A 21,531-nucleotide genomic window follows, 5' to 3' on the forward strand; every position below is an offset into this window, starting at 1 on the left:
GCCAGCAGGGGTCCACGTTCCCAGGACACCAGCACCCTGCTCACCTTCCTTTAAAAAGCCTAGAAATGTTTCCCACGAGCTGCCTTGTTATCTCTATTCCACCCTGAGCTGAAGGGGAAGAAGCAATAACAGACCTTGAAAGCCCTGATTCTCCCTAAATTTAACTGACCAAGCAAACCAAGAGCCAGCACCATTGCAACCCCATCTCCCAGCTGCCACATAAAAAACGACCCCAAAGAAATAGCTCCAGAAGGGAGCTTGTGAAATACAGTTATGCCAAATCTTGGCAACCCATCTTCCTCCTTCTTCTACTGTGGCATTTTAAAAAAATAAATATATATTACTCTTTCTTTGAAATGGGCTTTTGCTTACTTTTCTGTTCCAATCTCAATTTGGGCATTTATTTTAAGTCTCTGGAAAACTTACTCCCTGGGTCGAGTGGTATGCTCTGCAGGAATGACTCATTTCGTTTCATCTTCACTTTCTCTGCCTGCAGTCCCCGAGCAGGAAGAAGGGAACTTACAGAAAAACATTGCCCTGGAACAGCAACTCCTGGCCTGCCTCAGCCACAATGTAACATTTAGCAAACAGTCTAGCAAAGTGTCCTCATCTGTAAAATGCAACCCCACGAGCTGCCCTGATGGCCCACAGGTGAGATCAGTTAAGGCAATAAGCATAAAGGCTAGGTGAACAGAATACACCATGATGCCGGTGTGTTGGGATTTCCATTCAGCAAAATGTCTCATGTTACTGGGCCTCCTCAGTTGCTGACTGTCCAGATGTGTCCACGCCACGGGCACAAGTACATTTTCATTAGTTCATTCATTCAGCAAATGTTTACTATGTAGCTACAATATACTCTGCAGAGTTCTAGGTACCGGGGATACAGCCGTGAATCAGCTGCCACATTTAAATAAGGTGCCAGATATAAGTGCTATGAAGAAAATAAAACTGAGCCATCTGGTAGAGTGACTGGAGTCAGGGAGTTGCTTTTGATAGAAGCGTCAGGAAAGTCCTCTCTGAGATGCTGACATTGAAGCAAAATCGGGAATAAGACGTTGTTAGTGACAAGAGCATGCTCCGTGAAGAACATCCCAGGCAGAGCGAGCTGCCTGTGCAAAGGCCGTAAAGCAGGAAGGAACTTGGCTGGTTTGACGGATGGGGACACTAAACAAGTTGGCAGTCAGAGAAGTAGATCAGACCATACAAAGCCTTGTAGGTGGGACAGGGAGCTGGATTTCTCTCTAAGTACAATGAGAAGACACTGGGTTGTTTCCAACCAGGTAGTGATGTATTCATGTCAGCTTCTGCAGGGGACTGGGTTGCAACTGAGTAAGAGGTGAATACAGGGACTTCCCTGGTGACGCAGCGATTAAGAATCCGGGTTCGAGCCCTGGTCCCGGAAGATCCCACATGTGCAGAGCAACTAAGCCCGTGTGCCACAACTACTGAGCCTGCGCTCTAGAGCCCGCGAGCCACAACTACTGAGCCTGCATGCCACAACTACTGAAGTCCGTGCACCTAGAGCCCGTGCTCCGCAACAAGAGAAGCCACCACAATGAGAAGCCCACGAACCACGATGAAGAGCAACCCCCGCTCGCCACAACTAGAGAAAGCCCACAAACAGCAACGAAGACCCAACGCAGCCAAGGATAAATAAATAAATTTATTTTAAAAAAAAAAGAGGTGAATACAGCTAGGAAACATTTGCAGTAATACAGGCAGGAGACATTGGCGGCTTGGACAAAGAAGGCAGCAGTGGCACTGGGGAGAACTGGTTGGATGGAGGAGATGTTTTGGATGTAGAACTAACAGGAACAACCAAATATACACAACACAGGTGGACTCGGCCACACATTGTAAAATATCCCCAAGAATATTTGCTTTCTCTTTTACAATTTGTACTATTTTCATGTTGTATATTAAAACTGAGGGCAAAAAAATGGGCAATGATACAATTTCAGGCACAATATCTAAGGTTTGGAGGAAAATATTAGATGATGAGACCATCAGATCCCCCAGCAACAGCCTGAGAGGAGGGCATGCAGGCATTCGTGACCTACCTAAGGTACTTGTAACTCAGTTATGAAATATCAAGGCCTGGCAGATGGTGGGAGGTATTCCATGGGAGGTCTGTGAACTGATGGGAAGTAAAGGGCTTCAAAAAAGGAAAATAGAAACTTGCTTGCTTGCTGGAAAGAACCACAAACATAGAGGAAGGAGAAAGTAACCAGTTGCCCTTGATGAGTAGGAAAAATGATGACCAGGAAAGGAATGAGTTAAAATTTCTCCACCCATATTGTGGGAAAGGGGCACCTTTTCACCTTTAACTAGCAAACAGACAGGGCTAACTCAATGCAAAGTGCCATTACATCTTTGAGCACTCATTGACAACGTCACCTTGTGAGGGAGGTGACATGAGTCTCAATGATAGTAAGTTGGCTTGACCCAAGTCACACAGCCAATAGATCAGAAAACTGGAGTCAAACCCTGACTTCTGGCATCAGGCCACAGTTCTTTCCACAGCTCAGATAATTCCAGCAACTTGGATTCTCCAGAGCTCCCTCCCAAATATTCATGGCAAAGTAGATTTCCTTCTGCAACTGCAGTTCTTGGTCACAAAGAGCCTCTCTCCTGGAGGCAATCATAGCTCCCTGGAAGAAAGCGCTCATCTCTGCCTTTTCTAGAAGCATTTTAAAGCATTTTAAGCTTTTTAAATATATCTCTTTGCCAGTGAATGTTGAGGTCAGAAGGGTAGAATGGGGTAATGATGAGGGGAACAATTTAAAGAATAAACAGCAAAATTGTTTTAATATGTGGGGGTTAAAGCAAAGTAAAAAGCAAATGACAAACGGAGAAATATTTGCAACCTCTATCACAATAAAGTTAATATCTCGAGTATATTAAAAGTTTCTATAAATAGAGAAAGAAAACCCAACAATCCTGTAGAAAAAAGGACAAAAGATACAGGAGTTCACAGAAAAAGAAACACAATGACTCTTAAGTGTATGAAAAAAGTGCTCACTCTTGCTAATAAAAGAAACGTGAGAAGTAAAACTACAGCTAAATAGAATTTCACACCTATTACATTCACAGCTAAATAGAGTTTCACACCTATGAACTTTGACTACACATGTATATATATACACATATATGTATATATACACACATACACGTACATATGTACATACATTCACTGAAGCTTTATTTGTAATAGCAAAAAACTAGAAGCAACCCAAATGTCCATCTGTATGTGGCTATAAAAAGGAATAAAATATATATAGTTATGGAATGATCATCAGAAAATACTGTTAATTTTTTAAATGCAAGGAGCAGAAAAGCAAGTACAGTATGTTACCTTTTAGTTAAGGAAGGAATATGTGTGTAAGTGAGTTTGCTTATTATTAAAGGTGCCATGTAGGGACAGGGAAAGGACAGCGCAGAGGGTCAGGGCAAAAGCTGGACTTCTCTGAACATATCTTGTTTTTTAGACACGCCTCTGGAACTATGTAAATGTTTTACCAAATTGTATTAAAATTTTAAATCAGAATAAGAAAACCTACTTCAAAATTGAAAACTAAGTGAAAAAAGAACCTAACTGTAAAAAACACCATCAAGAGACATCATCAAGTGGTTTTAAAATGCAATAATTTGACCATGAGTCTTGAATGGATATATCCTAAGGTCAAAAAGAACTGCAAAGAAATATTTCTTTGGAGCATTTATATTGTCACTACCTACTCAGACTGTATTTGTTCTTTAAAGTAAGTTTTTCCTAGAGCTGTCTGCAGAAGAGGCCTGTGCAAAATGACCGAGCCAATACAAAGAGCACCCCCCCGCGTTCAGACTCAAAATATCTTCTCTCGGGCTTACCTGGTGGCGCAGTGGTTGGGAGTCCGCCTGCTGATGCAGGGGACGCAGGTTCGTGCTCCGGTCTGGGAGGATCCCACATGCCGCGGAGCGGCTGGGCCCGTGGGCCATGGCCGCTGGGCCTGCGTGTCCGGAGCCTGTGCTCCGCAGCGGGAGAGGCCACAGCGGTAAGAGGCCCGCGTACCGCAAAAAAAAAAAAAAAAAAAAATATATATATATATCTTCTCTCACTGATAGGAAGCATTTGCTCCTTGGAGAGATGGCTGATTGCAGATAGCACAAGAAATGTATGAGATGAGCCCAGACATGAGCAGGAAAGAGTGAGTCACCAAGACTTCTGGGATCACATCAAAAGGACTCAGAAGCCAGCTTAAAGGAACTTCTACTGGCCAAAGATGGAGCAATTTGAACATAAAAAGAATATCTGTCATTGATTGAAACACATCAATCATATTAAAATGCATGTGTTTATAGGATATTCTTTTTTTTAATTTCTCATTGCTATGGTTTGGATGTCTGTGTCACCCCCAAATTCATATATTGAAATCCTAATGCCCAAGGTGACGGTATTAGAAGGTGGGATCTTTGGGAGGTGCTTAAGTCATGAGGACCAGAGGCCTCATGAATGGGATTAGTGTTGTCATAAAAGAGACTCCACAGAGCTCCCTAGTCCCTTCCAACATGTGAGGACACAACAAGAAGTCTGAGACCCAAAAGACGGCCTTCCACTGACCACACTGGCACCCTGATCTCAGGCTTCCAGCCTCTAGAACTGTGAGAAATAAATTTATGTTGTTTGTAAATCTCCCAGTCTGTCATATTTTGTTATAGCAGACTAAAAGGACTATGACAGTCACCTCTGGAAGATGCTAGGAAATTTACTCATTACTGAAAACTGGAAAATAAAGAGGAGAAAAATCAAATATTTTCCCCTCCCTTTCCTTTATGAATTCTACTTTGGGGAAAATTTTAAAGAAGAAGAAGAGAGAGGAATAAAAGTTCTTTTCTAAAGAATTCCAGGTAAAAAATGAAGAAGAAAAGATAAAATATTGCTACTTTGCAACCTTTAATTAAATGATGGATCCTGGCAATAATTATCAATGACCAATTAAGCTACTGGGTGATAAGCTGGTGGGAAATTTTATAAAAGGATGGAGTTGACCATACCTGAACACACTGATACATTTTAACATCACAAAAAGAGATACAAGCAGATGTTATATACCTCCTGATAGAAGTACTCAACACTGCCTCTGAGATTGAGATATAAAGGGAAATCAAAAAGAATCATCAAGCCATTGGAGACTGGCTCATGAAATGTTATCTATATCCCAGATAACCCAGATATTATAAACTTCTAGTCCCCTGATAGCTTTCATGACCCTATATAGCAGAAAAAGATGATCAAGCAGATTTTTATCTTAGAAATGCAAGGATGGTTCAATAGTGGAAAACAATCATTTCAACTGATACAAGTAAAAACTTTTATAAAATTGAATACTCATTCATGACAAAATCTTAGAAAGCTAAAAACAGAAGGAAAATTTTTTAACCTGATACAAATTGATTTCTAAAAACCTATTATAAAATTCATACTTAATTGTAAAATATTAGAAACATTGTTTTTAAAGTCAGGAAAAAGGCAAATATGTCCTGTATAATCACTTTTGTCCCATTGTTCTGGAGGTCTTAGTTCATGACATAGGCCAAGAAACGGAGATAAGAGTTAAAGATTAGAAATAAAAAGAAAATATTGCTTTTATATACAAATTACATATCATCCTAAGAATTACATATGAAAACAAAACTACTAGAACTAAAAGGATAATTTAGCAAGATAGCTGGATAAAATAAAAATAATAAATAACACTGTTACAAACCAGCACTAACCAATTAGAAAATATTATAGAAAAATCTCAAGGTACTTAATTAAGGAATGAAACTATCAAAATATACATGACTTGTGGAGGAAATATAATAAAAATCATTGAAAGGTATAAAATTTATAAATGGGGAAATACACTACATTTATAAGGAGGAAAAATAGCACCATTAAAATTTAAGTCTCTCCAAATTAACCTATAAATTCAATACAGTTACAATTAAAATCCTATAGAGTTGACAAACAGATCCTAAAATTCATATTGAAGAAGAAAGCCAAGAAGTGCAAAGACAACTGTAAAGAATAATGAGAGGAAACTGTTCCAATATACAGTGCTATGTAATAAACGACCTCAAATCTAAGTTGTTTAAAACAATTTATTTTGTCCACAGATCTACAATTTGGGCAGATCTTGGTGGAAACCTCTCATCTCTGTACCAAAAAGCATCAGCAGGGGGCGCTGGAAATACTGCTTAGGGCTGGAGTCGTCTGAAGGCTCATTCAGTCACCTGTATGGCAGGTGACTCTGACTGGGGGCAGGGACCTAGGTTGGGCTGTTGTCTGCAACACCTATACTTGGCCCCTCCACATGGTGGCTCGGCTTCCTCACAGCATGGCAGCTGGGTTCCAAAACAAATGTCCCAAGAGAGCCAGATAGAAGATGTATCACATTTTATGATCTAGCCTTAGAAGTCACACAACATCACTACCACCACATCCTATTAGTTAGAAATAAGCCTTTCCAGAATCAAGGGCTGGGGAATTAGACCTGTTGGTGCGAGAATAGTTAAAGAATTTACAGATAAGTTTTAAAACCACCATGGGCATATCCCCACAAGATATGATATTTAAACTACAGCAATTAAGAATGACTCAGGGATAGATAGACAAAACATGGGATGGGATGGGATGGGATGGAGAACCAAGAAACAGTCACATATATATATGGATACTTGATATAACAAGAGTTGACATTATCAATTGGTGAGGAAAGTCTGGATGATTTTTTTTCTTTTCCATTATGGTTTATTACAGGATATTGAATATAGTTCCCTTTGCTATACAATAAGACCTTGCTGTTTATCTATTTTATATATAGCAGTTTGTATCTGCTAATCCTAAACTCCTAATTCATCTCTCTCCCACATCCTTTCCCCTTTGCTTTCTATGTTGGACTATTTATTAAAATATTCTGTTACAAATTATATTTATATAGGAAGAAAAAAAAGCCTTACTTTATACAACAGAAAAATAAATTCTAGGTGAAATAAATGTATAAAGCCTAAAAACAAAAATCAAAATTTTAACAGGAAGGAAATATAAAATAATATATTTATAACAATGCTATGAAATTATTTCTTAAGACATCAAAAAGCACCAATCATAAAGAAACAGAATGAGAATTCTGACTAAAAGTAAAATTTCAGTTTCTATATAACTGAAGATAACATAAAAATATGAAAGTCAGGCCCTAAGCTGGGATAATGCCTCTAACTCATGATTGGTTAGCATCAGAATGTATAAAGAATGTTTAATACTCAATAAGGAAAAGACAAATAACTCAATAGAAAAATCAGCAAAAGCTACAAGCATTCAATTCATTAAAAAGGAATTATGAGTGATCAAAAAGTACATGAAAAGTTCCTCAACTTTTCCATTTATCAAGGAGATGTAGTTGAAACAACTATAAAATCCCATTTTTCATCCAAAAGATTGGCACATTTTTAAAAATAATAATATCGAATGTTGGAGGGACCATGCATATGCTACTGGTAAGTATATATTTTGGCAATTTGACAGCATCTAGTGTTAAAATGTTAAATGTTAAAATGTAATGTTAAAAACACCTGAACCTTGCCAACCAGTAACCCCACTTCTCTTAGGTACATATTTCAGAGAAATGCTCACACAGATACACAAGAAGAAATTAGTAAACATGTTAATGGTTTGTGAGAGGAAAATTAGTAAATATATAAATAAATAAGAAAAAAACACCTAAGTGTTCATCAGGAAAGAAATCAATTATGTTATATTCAAAGAATTAAAAATTCAACACCTAAAATGAAAGAAGGTGATTTATAAGTATGTTGAATTTTAAAAGCAAATTGCAGAAGGATAAGCACTGCATAATGTACCACTAATGCATTTTAATACCAGGTATTATCTATTGATACATGCTCATGTAATAAATGTATAAAACTATGGAAGTAAAGGATATGCACCAAGATAGTTTTCTCTGGGGAGCGGGGCAGGGAAATGAGGCTGGTGAGGGGCTTCAACAACATCTGTCACATTTTAGGTAATAATGGTAATTATAAAACTAAAAATCTGAAGCAAAAAGTCAAAATATTAAACTTTATTTCTAATTAATGGACAGGAGTATTTGTTATATTACTTTTATAATTAACGCATTTATAGTAAACGTGTTAAGTACCAATAAATTTAGTTGTTACACTCTTGTTGGCAAGTGTAAGAAACTCTAGTCGATCAGATTAGATAAAAATGGAGTATTTTGATTCACAGAATCTCAGGACAGTTTGAAAGACCAAGCCCTGGGAAGAACAAATTTGCAGCAGACCTTAGAAACAAACTTGAACCAAGAAACAGGAATGCCACCAGGATCCTCTTACCCACTTGGGTGTCTGCATCTTTCTGCACATAATACAACCATGATTACAACTGCTACTGCTGCTGCTGCCACTACCACCAACAATGAACATTTATATAGTGCTTACTGTGTGCATATCAATGATCCAAGCACTTTACATTTATTAACAGATTTAATCCTCAGCACAATACCATTTTATGGATGAAGAAACTGAGGCACAGAAAGGTGAAATGACTTGCCCAGGTGACACAGGTGGTAAAGAGTAAAATAAGGAATTAAACCTAGGCAGGCATACTTAGGCCTGATCACTAGAAACTGATTCTCACCACTTGTAGAAATATGAGTATTGAGTATTTAAAGTAATTTTTTTTTCACCTCATACCTTCCACTAGTGGAGAAAGACAGATGCTCTTTCTGATCCCACATTTAAAAATCCAAGGGAAGGGCTGAGACTAGCCCATCTTGGGTCACGTGCTCCTCCCAGATCAGTCATCTGTGGCCTCTAGAGGACAGTGGGAGGAGCATAAGAGTCATGGAACAAAATGGAAGTTTCTAGGAAACCATAAAGTTGAAGCAGGAAAAGAAATTACCAGAAAAAATAAAGACTAAGTTTCCAAAGGCAAAGGGGAAAAGCAAGGATGAGGGGCTGAGCAGACAAATAATAGATGCTCACCGTATTTTAGCATGGTACTAAATACAGTGTTCGTTGTTTTTTTATACTTTTCTGTTTTATCTAAAATGTGTACAATGAGCATGTATTGTTTTATAACTTTAAAAAGTTAAGTTCTCTCAGTGGCTGCCCCTCCTCTGAATTCTTCTTCCCTTGTTCTCTTTTCTCCCCCCTGGAAACAGATTCAAGCACATTGTGTTGGTGGATGAATGGAGTCAATGTCTCCTACTCAAGTCTCTGAATTCCTCCTGAAAAGTTGAAAATGTTCTTTGTAAATATTCCCATAGTGAAGAAATTAGGAAAGTTATTTAAAGGTCATGATTAAAAGTTGTTTTTAATGATTAATTAAATGTTTTATTTTCTTTATTTTGGAATCAGAACAGAAAGAAACTGTGTGTTGTAGACAAACAGACCTTGGTTCAAATCTTGGCTCTGACACTAACGGGGAAATAATTTTGAACATTTCTTAATCTTTGTTATCTCAAGTTCATCACTTCTGAAATGGGGTAAATAGTAAAAACCTCAAAGGATTGGGGATGGGATGGTATCTGTAAGGGAGAACATCAAAATGATAAGCATTTGGTCCAGATGGTAAGGTAATCATAGATTTGTATGAGAATTTGTCAGTTGCCCAGAAGAGCATCAATGGTCTTCCAGAAAGTTGTCATGTAATTGGAGCTGTTTTTGTAGGTTATTTGTTTCTCTTTATTCTAGGGGAGGGGTTAGTCCCCCTGAGATGTGCGCCCGGGGAATATTGCCCCTGGAAAAGGAAACTTTCCATGGTATCTTCACCTAGCATTTTTGCTAGAAAATAAATATTTTTAATGGCATGTTTCTGCTAAAGAACATTCTCTTACTTGTCTGAAACTGGGGCCCGAGGAAGAGGCTCCTATTACCTTTCTCAGCTAGAATTCACCCCAAGGGCATTAATAATGAGATGTCTCTGTCTTGAACGCTAATTTCTTTCTGCCACATCAGAGAGGCAGTCCAGATAGAAAGATGCCTCTCAAGAGAGTATTCAGGAAGAGCATATTAGGTGCCTGGGCCCAGCATGAATTATTCATACATATGGTGGCCAAGGAGGAGAGACAGAAGAGCGTCCCAGGGAGGGAAACAGATCCCAGGTTAGAAGGATCCTTTAACAGTGAGAATGGCAAGATGAGAACCTGAGTTGAATGTTTGATTCATCTGCAGGGCACATTCATCTTTCAGACTGAGGGAGCAACAATTCATTTCAAACACTTTACAGAAGTTCAGGATTGGACTTAATCCCAAAACTGAGTTTCAGAGCAACCCCTCTGATGTGGTGTGGACAGCCAGTGAAAGTGAAGGAAAATGAGATTTAGAAGGTGGTGTGGTCGGGAAGGTGATGGGAGTCTGCGCTTGGAGACTGAAGGTAAGAATGGAGGGAAGTGAACCAACTCAAGAGACATCTAGGAGGCTGAATCTGTAGGGCTTGGTGGTCATTTGGATGTATGGAGAGAGAAAGAGGAATGTGTCAGCAATTAGTCCCCAGTCACAGGCTAGAACAGTTGAAAAGGGGCATCTGGACATAGTGGCAAGTTCCAGGGAGTGAGGAGTCCCAGAGATAGCTCTAAACACCTAAAAGAAGTATTCCTACCCCTGTGGCAATGAAATTTCCCACAGTCAATCAATATACTGACTCTTGTTTAATGTAATAGTCTCTTATGAATTTGGTCAGCTTAAGACATGCCCACAAATTCCAAATAAATTCATAAAATTGAAGTGGGGGTGATAGAATAGCTGGAATTACAGAAACCTCACCCTTGTGCTGCCCCTTTTCTAGATTTGACAGAGCTGCCAGCGCATCTTCTTCTCCATCTCTCTATTTAATGTCAACAGGGAGCTGAGAGTTTAAGTCCCATAAAATTACCATAAGGGGGGTGAAAACAAGATGCTAAGAGAATTCAAAGAAAGGAGAAGTGGTCCACATGCGGAGGACAGAGGATCTGACCTGGGGGTCAAAATTAGGATTTGGAGTTGAAGAGAAGTGGCACCTACTTGATTTTAGAAGAAGATGGTAGAGGGTATCAGAGGGTGAAAATCTGAAATAAAAATGAGAATGTCTAAGTGCACAGCATCTGGCATACAGTAGGCACTCATTAAAAGAGTCTTTGATCTGGGTGTAAATCTTAGCATCTTTCAAGTCACAAGTATCACTTTCATCCTTTGCTTACTTATGTACCTGAACTCCCAGATCATACTCTTAGAGCTAACAAGGTCATATTTTCTCAGCACTGGCTTTTTGTCTTGTATTGGGATCCATTTTTCTTTCTAATCCAGTAGCTCTTCTTTGGAGAAGAAGGAATTAAGAGACCACTCTGCATTGGGAGGAAATTTTAAAGTAGCTCTTGAGCCAGGTAGATTTGCCCCAGAATGGGGCAAAGAAGAGCAACAAAAAAAGGAATTAAGGCTATCACGTCTGGCAGATGCTCAGTTCTTGCTGAAAGAAAATCATCCTGGCAGTGTCCAGCACATAATAAATAAATACTGTGTAAATTATTGTTGAATGACTAAGTGAATGAACAAAATATCCAATCATTTTAATAATAATAACAGCTAATATTTATAAAGGACTTACCCTATGGTAGTTACTGCACACGGTGCTTACACTCATCACTTCCTTTTGATTTTTCTCTTTATAAATGAGAATTAAGGTAACTTTCCGAACATCACACAGCTAATGAGAAATGAAACCAGGATACAAACCCAACGTTGCATTTATTTTAGTCCCACACTAATCCTATTGCTATACCATATTTTGTCCCAAATATTTATTCAACAGATATTTATTGAGCACTTATTATGTACCAGGTACATACTAGATATTGGAGACAGACTGGTGAACTAGACTGACCCGAACCCCTTCATGAATCTTAAAGTGGAGGAAACAAAATAAATAGGCAAGGAAATGCTAAACACATCCATAAACAGCTATTTCAGCAGTTGATAATCTCTTAGAGCAACAGCAAACAGTGGAGGGCTACTTTTATCAGGATGGTCAGGAAAGGCACCTCTGAAGGGGTGACATTTAAGCTAAGACCTGAAAGTTAAGAAGTTTGTGAGGCAAAGCACCAGGAGGAAAAGTCATTTTTTAAATCCTGTACGAAAAACAAAATGGCGAGCATTTCTATGGTAAGTTTTAATTTCCCAGGCATATCTGCATGCATTCTTTTACTTCACTGAGACAAGCCTTTGGAAAGTGTTCCACTTTAGGGTCCTTTCCACAAAATGCGTCCTGTTATTTGTTCACAGTCCCCATCACCATTCTGTTACATTGGTTAATAATTACAGGTCATCAGCAGGGCTGACGTAAAGGTCAACCACCTCTGAGAAAACAAAAATCCTCCAATTAGCCAAGAATCAGTGAAGAGCGATGCCTGGAGGAGTAGCAAAGAAATCAAAGGAAAAGGTTGCCAACAATCATCCAAAAAGCAACTGGTTGCTCTTTAGGGAAAGCCCAACTTGGCCTGCTTAATGAGCCTTGAAACTCTGAGCAAACAAATTCAGAGTCTGCAGTAGAGGCAAACACAGGGCAACAAAGAGGGGACCATTAAACACACAGATTGGATGTGACCCTCTCTCCACTGTGAAGGAGCTTGGCAACCCTGGTGAACCATCCTGGGGAGATACAGTCAGGATGATCTGGGATACAGCATCTCCCAGAGGAGAGCTGCCCAAACCTCCCTTCTTATTCTTTCCCCATTCAATGCCCAAATCTCTCATCCTTCACCTCACACTGGACCGCCAGCACAGTTTCACGAATAAGACTCAGAGATTACCAGTGTATGAGATGTGAACTGCCACTATTACCAGGGCAGGGACTGCTAATCCATCCATCATGGCATCCTTTTCTCTGAACCTGCAGGCAACCTCAGAATCCCTCTTGATATAAATCTAGAGGCAGCTACTATCACGTACTAAGAATTCAGACACAATAAGAAGTCTATGTGGCATTCCTGAATTCTAAACCACTTTAAATATCACCATCTCGAAGGTCGAATAAGCGCTCTATATGGGCTAATGCATCTGAGATCATCCGGTATAGCAGGAACTGCCGTTCAGTGAACTGACTTCACACCAGAGTGCTCTGTGAATTCTCTATGGACTCTCTACTAACTCACCCCCATGCAACTCCAGGAGGTAGGAGATAATATTAGCCCCCTTTTACAGATGAGGGAAGCAAGGCTCAAAGAAGTTAAGGTAACTGACAAAGACACGAAGCTGCTAAGTGACTGACCTAGAACACAAACCTGGATTTTGACTTAGGGCACTTTTGAGTATACCACATCACAGTTAATTTTTTTAAGTGAACGACATGGTGCATGTTAGAATGAAAATTTCTTCAGGATCTACCAAACATGGACCAAATACCAGTAACTAGTCCTCCAGGAGACACATTCGCATTTCCAAACTCACAGCAGTAACAAGATCCCCCAACAACTATTGAGGTGGCTATCGGGGCTCCTGAGAAGGAAAGGCACTTGAAAAAACCTCCAAGCTAATGAGCTGGGATTTGATCTCAGGCCTTCTAAGACCAAATTAGGTCTTAACACTGAGGTACCGCCAAGTATATCCTTTCATGCCTTTATTCAAACTACAAATGGTTCCTGTGCTGGACAAGGGGGCGACAATGACAAACAGCATTCCACATGTCCATGGAGCTTACAAACTAATAGGGGATATAGACATAAACAAGCACATAGAAAATCACTTATTTACGGTTGTCAGCTCTCAGGAGCCCGAGAGAAGGAAACAATGGACAGCTCTATTTTGAATGCGGGTTCGGGGAGGTCAGCCTGAAAGGACAGGTGGGTTAAGCATCTCAGGGGACTCCTTGGCTGCCAAGGTTCCTGGGAGTTAATGAGGCACAATGTTGCTGCAGGAGGTTGTTGAAAAAAAAGGATGAATCAGGAAGGAGATAGAGACATTCTTGGTTCCCAGTTTGGCCAGGAACTTGCACTGGAACCTGGGACACTGGAGGTGGTGGTTGCTGAACCATCCATTCCATGTGTCCCACTCAGTTGCTTCTTGGACAAGAGAAAGAACCCCCTCCAAGATAACTATGGCAGAGCACAGATCTGGGCACCCCAGCCTTGGCTTTTATTCTGTCCCCTGTGCATTAGGTAAATACATTCACTGCCAGATTTTCCCAGTACATCAGGTAGAAGCTGTCATCTGAGGCAACAGGTAAACTGAAAACAGGTAGAGACCCATAGAACTTAAAAATCGACCCAAACAATAGCATTTTTACTGGAGTCCATGGATTACTGAAGCCCTAAGAAACACTCTCCTAGAAAAAAACTAATTTTAGAAATACTTTGTTCTCTATCCCAAGATGGGAGGCTTACAACAGGAGGCCTCTGCAGGTTTCCCTTCTTCAGAGCTGGTTGGGCCACATAACTAGATTTCAGCATTTTCTATTTCACAACTAGAAAGCAAGTATTTGAGAAGAGAGGTGGTCATAGACCCAAGTAAATTTGACTGATAAATCATTGAAGAGTAAGAAACCCCAAATGTCAACCTTTTCCGGTTTCCTCAATGGATATGCCCTAGATTTATTTGAACAGTCCCACTTTCTTACAATATAAATTAATATACAAAATGTATAGGTATATATAACTTTTAATTGAATTAATGAGGGAAATTTGCCCTTTTGTCCATGCTGACGTAAGCAGTACTGGACTTTCTATACAGCCATGCACAACTAGAAAATGAGAGAGGATATATGAAATGGCTGGTTTCAGACACTGAACAACAATCATCACAGGACTTTAAACCTTGTGAGAGACAAGAAATAAATGAGGTAAGCACTACGATTACCCTAGGCTTTCAGCCTGGAGGCACTTTCTGGACTATGGCACAGGACAAGGAAACTGTAACAAAGTGTGGTGGTATCACTGAGTTGAGGAAACAGAGACAGAGTTCAGGAAGGTGGGGAATTTTCAAGGCGAAGTACAAGAGGGTACTCATGACCAGGACATCTTGGCTTTTTAAGCTTCTGGTGCTTCATCTCTAGAATGTGAATATTTATGTTTAATCCACATTGAAAGAGTTGAAAGACATCAGTGACAGCGATCATTTACTGAAAATTTATGATGTACCAGGTATTGTCCAAAACCTTTATGTTTAATTTTCACAAAACCCCCTAAGGTAGGTATTATCACTGCCTCCTGTGACAGCTGAAGACCCAGAGAGGAGTGATGTGCTAGGCAGCCTCTAAGATGGCACCCATGATCCTGCTTCCTGGTAGTCACTCTTGTGGAATCTTTCCCCTTGACTGTGGGCTGAACCTACTAGCACTTCTGAAACTAATTTATAAAAACACAATGGCTTCCATCTTGGATGTCCATCTCCCTCCCCTGGGCTGCCCCACAGACTCCCATGTGGCAGCCAATAGCCAAGGGGGAACTGAGACGCACATGCCCACAGCCCATGAGAAAAATGAATCCTTCCAACAACCACAAGAGTGAACTTGGACGTGGATCTTCCCCCAGTTGAGCCTTCAGATGAGATCACAGGCCTGGCTGACAGCTGAAACAGGGGACTCAGCTAAGCTGTGCTCAGATTCCTGACACACAGAAACTGTGAGATAACTCATGTTTGTTCTGTTAGTCACTAAGTTTGGGGGTATTTTGTTATGCAGCATAGAGAGCTACGACTTCAAACGTTACTTAATGTTAAGTAACTTTCCTGAAGCCACAGTAGTATAAGTAAACTAATATAAAATAGCAACCAATACAAATTAGGCCCTCAGTAAAGGGTAACGATTGTGAGGAGGAGAAGGAGGATGACAATTGGTGATCTAAGTAAATAAGACAAAAAATACTGTGTCAAAACTATGGCCAAGGGCTTCCCTGGTGGCGCAGTGGTTGAGAGTCCGCCTGCCAATGCAGGGGACGCGGGTTCGTGCCCCGGTCCGGGAAGATCCCACATGCCGCACAGCGGCTGGGCCCGTGAGCCATGGCCGCTGAGCCTGCGCGTCCGGAGCCTGTGCTCTGCAACGGGAGAGGCCACAACAGTGAGAGGCCCGTGTAATGAAAAAAAAAAAAAAAAAAAACTATGGCCAAAAGGGCTTTCTGGATGAACTTTCCAAAATGCATCCTTCTTCTTAAGAAAAAGGAAGAAAGTCAAAGTCTGCTTTCTCCACCTTCCTCTGGATGCAGAGAAGTTCAGCACAAAGAAGCACATGCCTACTCCTACCAGACAGGCTGGAACTGCCTAACGGTGTCCACATCTAACCAGAGAGGGTCCTGGTGCTGGGATGAAGTAAATATGCACACCAGAGGGAATCTAAACTCCAATCGCTGGGCTTTTTAAAAGCTCGTATTTGTATATTTGATGTGCAACCTAATTAGACCAGAGCATCTTTAATTAAGTGTGTCAGCCCCAGTGGAAGCCGCAGAGTTCAATGCTAATAAAGCTGATAAAGGTTTTTGTTTCCCAGACTTCTTTTATTTAATGCCTCAACCATGTTAAGCCAATCTGTAACATATGGGCAGTTCTCCCACTATGGATTTATCATTTGGGTGTTTCTTTCTGTGAATTAACGCAATCAAACTCCTGCCAGTGTTAATTATTTTTCTCCAAGAAGCAAATCCCAGAATTTAGCAATAACCAGCTGCGATTTACTGCTGGCAGTGCGGCGGAAATGATGGACTCGCGCTGTCTCCCACCGCCACAGGCAGAGATAGGCTTCTGCGCTCCAGGGCTGACCTTGGCTTTCAGTGCTTCCAGACACAGGCAACATTCTTGGCACTTGCCAGCCTCACCACCCCTCTAGGAGCATAAATCTTGTGGTTTGCAATAAGCTGCCCTTGTAGAAGTTTTGCTGGTCACTAGAAGACTACCTGCCTAGCAGACTCTCGCAGGCAGTGGACTGCATGTACTGTCTGCCAGGACTCCTCTGTCAGGTCTCGCTTACAGAACAAAACTCCCCAAGACAAAAGCCCTGACCTGTGCACCTTTCTAGTGCTCTTCCCTGTAGCTGGAATGCTTTTCCCCACATTGGCCCATAACTAGTAATCATTCATCCTCCAGGTGTTGGCTTAAATGCCACTTCTCTCTGTCCACTCCATTTAACAGAGTTCTCAGCCACGATGAAATCCTCTCTCAGCTTCCTACTGCATTCAAAGCCCTAAGCATAGGATCACAGTTACCTACTTTACTTATTCATTTGTTTACTTATTTATCATGTGCCCCTCTCCCATAGAATATTAGCTCCTCAAGATGAGGTCATGCAGCCTTATTCAGGGCTATATCCCCAGCTCCCAGCGCATCATGGGAGATACAGTAGGTGCTTAGCCAATAGCCAAGTCATGAAAAGATAATGAAATCTCAGAGGGATGGCTGGGTGTCTTTTCTACCCAAGTCCTGATCTGTATCAGAAATACTACAGATTCCAAATAACTTCCAAGAGGATTTTTTTGATGATTGATTGGGAGAGTCACCCTGCTGCCCATAATGAGACAAAAGAAAGGTCAATAATAAGACAGAATAGGTAGCCATACTTGGCTAAATGGTGAAGTGGATCAGAATTTAGAATGAGCAAATTGGGATTTGATTCTGGCTGTGTGGCCTCAAGTAAGTCATTTACCCTCTCTGAATTTCTGTTTCCTTATTTAAAGAATGAACCCAACCATCACCAAAGAGGTGTGAAAGAGTAATTGGAACATGTAACCGTTCAACAAATGTTCTTTGAATCTGAATTAGAGGAATATCAATCACAGGAGAGGAAAGGGTGTTGTCCTTGAAGATATCCAGATTTAATAGTAAATAAACACCCAATTGAATTATTAAATTTGTGGTGTAGGCCCATGTGATTTTATGAAATGTGGACAGTCCACAGACGCATCCTCAACCCGCTGAAGTGACTTCACCATAGCTTCAGGTGATGTTGCATAAAGAAAGTTCCTAGTTCCTGAATATCTACTTAGAAAAGGAAATGAAAAGACTAGACTTCCTTCAGATTTCCCTTACCTCTTTTACTCATTCCACCATTGCTAAACTTCTCCCCTCAAGGCCATCATTTCCATATCTGTAAGGCTGATTAAAGCAAACCCCAGGTCCCCTTAAAACAGACACCTAGAAATGTGGAGAAGAACTAGAGGAAATGCACAAAGGCGATTCTAGGGACCGTGGGTATCTGATCAGGGTTTGCTATCCTTGTTAATGATGAAAATCTTTTATCTCATGGGCAGGGGGACAACACGGAAAGCTTTTTAAATCAGTAAGTGGCATGATCAGATTGACATTATAAAAAATATTTTCTGAGCTCATCAGAACCAGGAAACATCCATCTCAGTTTTCTGTCTTAGGAACAGAAGTTCCAAATGTTAGGGATCATAATGTTTTTCACCATGAACGTTCCTATGTTGAGAAAAGAGGGACGATGAGATGCACGCTGGGCAGGGTTTAATCTCTGTCTGATGAAGTTAAAGTGTTACTCAGGAACTTGCCCGCCCTGAACAAAATCGTTAAGAAGAACACTTATGCATTCATCTGAACACATGATAGATAAACCTTTTTTATAATGGGCTCAGACACCAGCTCTGAAGATCTTACAAGCATTATCATGATCCTTCCAGAGGCTGCCAATTTCCAAATTAAGCCTGATTAACAGCCAGCAGACAGCATTGAATATCCAGCCCAAACCCATAATGAGGTTGACCTCATTACACTTACCCCAAACTGGGAAGAGGAACCAAATGCTCTCTGAGAGCAGACAAACTTAGAGTGAATAAGAAAGAGTGAATATATTCTCATTTCTGTATTAGATTCCAGATGTAAGGAAAGTTGATCTTATGACCTTTCACTCTCCAAGGAGCTTCCTCACATTGTTTTTACTTTACCCCCAGCTTTGAAATCTCTAAACTCAAGAGAAGTGACATTTACTAAGCACTATGTACATGTCAAAACCTCAGCAGAGCTTCATGGTGGCAGTGAATCATTGAAGAAGTTTAGAAATATATATATATATAATCCATATAATAAATATGTTATGTACAGTGTACACATACAATGGCTTCTGCTCTCAAAGCATACATTCTATTGCAGGAGCCAGTCTGATGAACACAACAAGTGGAAGATTCCTAGAACAAGAAATAAACTGCTCCATGGAAACATCAGATACATCTAGAAAGGACATGTGATCAGGGTATTGGGAAAGGGGTCCTTCGAAAACCTAAAAGGCCTCTTTGGACTGAAATTGATCAGTCCCATGAGGCTGGTCATAGGTCCAAGGACTTGTGTAATGCCTAGAAAAGGTGTCATGTGGGGTGGAATTCACCCTGAAGTCATAAATGTACTCTGAGAACAAAGTTGAGGAAAGGAAGCTGAGAGAGCTGCTGCTTGTGGCAACCTTCAGTTACTTGAGGTCCCATTCTGAGATCCTAGGGAGAGAGACGGTGGGTACATAAAGGGACCCAGTTAAACCAAAGAGCTAAGGTTGCTGTAAGAACTCAGAAAGCCAACCAGCCCGGCTTTGGGGCTTAGTAACTGAGGGCACCTGAGGAGTGTGATTCCCAGTGAAAGCAAAACAGGCAAGAGGCTACCGACACAGTGACTGCAAGGGCAGCTGCCCCACCGTGAGCCGGGAGAAGGGATGTCACCCGGGGCTGTGGATGGAAATGTTCTCAGAAACCACTTGATCCAGCTGAGAGTGGTTTGGGAATGACTTTCTGGAGCCTTTATCAGTGGATTCAGAAAATCACATTTCTCCAACTATGTCCTGTAAAACCAACAAAAATGGACACCAAGGGAATCGGGAGACCCTATCCTCATGCTTCCTCCCTGCCACGAATGAGCTGTGTGACCATGTGTGATTCAAGTCTCCTCTCTGAGCCTTTGCTTACCCATGTATTAAATGAAGGATGTGGAATGACAGAAATGATAGTTTTATTACAACAGCATCTAATAAGCATCTAATAAGTTCCAAGCCCTGTACAGGGTAATAATATATATATATATTTTTTTAAACTATTTTCATATAATATATACTTCATAAATAACCCCATGAGGGGGGTTATTTATGAAGTATATAATGTGTCCTTATTATCAGAAGGGTTAATTATCTTTCTCTAGGTTGCAAACCTGTAAGTGGTATTGGTGGGACTCAAAGCAAGGGCATCCCACCAAAGGCAATACCCTACAACCTTCAAACCATACAAGATTACCATGAAGACCAGTAAATAAATAAACATTTAAAATCATGTGTACAAAACCCTGATGTACTCTAAAAATTCAGGAATATTATTACTTTTTTAAATAATGGAAAAGTAAACAGAGCTATTGTATCGCAATTTTATATAACATTGGGCTGTTTTTCTTCTTTCTCCTAGCATCTTCCGTTCTGCATTCTGGCAATATTTATCCAATGTTCAAAGTTCAAATAGAAAGATCCATCCACTTCTCAAATGCACTTGTGATTATTTTTCTATTATTCCATATGCTGTGCTCGCATAAAGACATCTTCAATACATCTTTTCCTGGCATCTGTGTCCTGGTTCAGCTTCTCCCCACACCCTGTCTGCTCTGAACCTTATAATGAAACCAAAGGTTAAATGTTTGTAGACTCACTCAATACCCACAATGTTAAAACAATTGGATGGGAAATAATCTCATCTCAACATTGCTGTGGGAGATGTGCTAGACGCCCATTTGAGTTAATGGGAGTTATAGCTAAAATCAAGGTGAAGGCTCTGCTCTCAAGGGCACAAAGGCAAAGAGAAGAACAGGGAAAGTTTAAATTGGAAAAACTCTGCAGCTGCATAAAGGACTCTAGGAATCGAGTTCTAGACTTTGTGAAAATCACGTATCTTTGAGATCTGGCCTCTAGTCCTGCACTGAGACAGAAGTGGGACTAGCTCTTCCATTTAGTAGCTGTATAACCTTGAGAAAGTGATGAACCTCAATTAGACCTCAGTTTACTCATCTTTTAGAAAAAGTATAACAGAGGTTTATAGCTCATCTAGTTGTGGTGGATTATATGGGAGGCTAAATGATATTATGCATACAGAATGCATTATACAAAATAAATAAAAGTGACCTAGGGCTATCAGTATTATTATTTGCATTATCATCGTCATCACAATTAACAACAACTTCATCACTTTTGCAGAATGGAGAATGTATTAGATACTTTTTTCTCAAGTCAAATGGTTTCCAAGAGCAAACTGCTAGGACCACGATGACCCCACCTAGATCAGACCCCACAGGCTGTCACAGAGTGAGTACTCTATCCTCTTACACACAGTCTCAGTTCATCCTCCCAAATGCTCTGAAACACAGACATCATTTCCATTTCACAGCTGGTAGAAAACAGAGGCTCAGAGAAGGTAAGCTGTGTTAAAGAGGACATTTGTCTTGTCTGATAAACAAGGGTCAAGGTCAAGATTTTTACAAACTTTTACCCAGGCTAAATCCATGACAACGTATCCACGTCTTCCCTACACTTTTCCATTTGTCCCTGCACCATCACTA

The sequence above is a fragment of the Phocoena sinus genome, chromosome 19, assembly GCF_008692025.1.
Source record: "Phocoena sinus isolate mPhoSin1 chromosome 19, mPhoSin1.pri, whole genome shotgun sequence".
NCBI classification, from domain to species: domain Eukaryota; kingdom Metazoa; phylum Chordata; class Mammalia; order Artiodactyla; family Phocoenidae; genus Phocoena; species Phocoena sinus.